Below are 1,124 nucleotides of genomic sequence, written 5' to 3'. Positions count from 1 at the left end.
TTTGCATTGTTGTTTCCACCACAAAGGAAGGAAAACTCTGTGGTTTCAACAGAAAGGGTTTGTTTTCTTGGTTTCGACATTCCGTCTCCCTCCGGGAGAGCACCGGTCTCCACTCAGTGGTGAACGCTTGAAGGATCTCACGGTCCTGTTGGAGGGGTGTAACTGAGATAATAATAATAATTAATAATAATTATGGTATTTATTAAGTGCTTACCATGTGCCAGGTACTGTTCTAAGCACCAAGATTGACCCTGTCCTGTTGGGGCCAGGCCAGATTGTAGATCTCCTAACCAGGACATAGACAGGGCCAAGCGAGAATGAAGAATCCAAAAGCTCAAATTAAATAATTATGGTACTTGTTAAGTGCTTACTATGTGCCAAACACTCTTCATGGTGTAGTGGAGAGAGCACGGACCTGGGAATCAGAAGGTCATGGGTTCTAATCCAGGCTCTGCCACATGTCTGCTGGGTGGCCTTGGGCAAGTCACTTCTCTGTGCATCAGTTCCCTCATCTGAAATATGGGGATTAAGACTGTGAACCCCATGAAGGACAGGAACTGTGTCCAACCCAATTTGCTTCTCTCCACCCCAGTGCTTAGTACAGTGCCTGGCATGTAGTAAGTGCTTAATGAATACCATAATAATTATTACAATTATTATTCTAAGATCTGGGTTAGATAATTATCGTACTTGTTAAGTGCTTACTATGTACCAAGCACTGTTGTAAACGCTTGGGTAGATACGAGTTAATAGGGTTGGACACAGTTCCTGTACCACATGGAGCTCACTCTTTTAATCCCCATTTTACAGATGAGGTAACTGAGGCCCAGAGAAGTTAAATGACTTGCTTAAAGCCACACAGCAGACATGTGGCAGAGCTGGGATTAGAACCCAGGTCCTTCTGACTCTCAGTCCCGTGCTCTCTCCACTAAGCCACACTGCTTTTACAGCTACTACAGCTTCCTAGCTGAAATATACTCCTTGGAAATTCAGCATTCATGATTGTTAATGGCAACTATTAAGTGCTTACTATCAATTGCTGGTATTTATTGAGCCCTCATGGTGTTTGGAGATTGGGAGAACACAATCCAACAGGGTTGGAAGACCCATTCCCTGCCCACAAC

The sequence above is a fragment of the Tachyglossus aculeatus genome, chromosome X4, assembly GCF_015852505.1.
Source record: "Tachyglossus aculeatus isolate mTacAcu1 chromosome X4, mTacAcu1.pri, whole genome shotgun sequence".
Lineage (NCBI taxonomy): Eukaryota > Metazoa > Chordata > Mammalia > Monotremata > Tachyglossidae > Tachyglossus > Tachyglossus aculeatus.
This window is presented reverse-complemented; position numbering follows the sequence as displayed.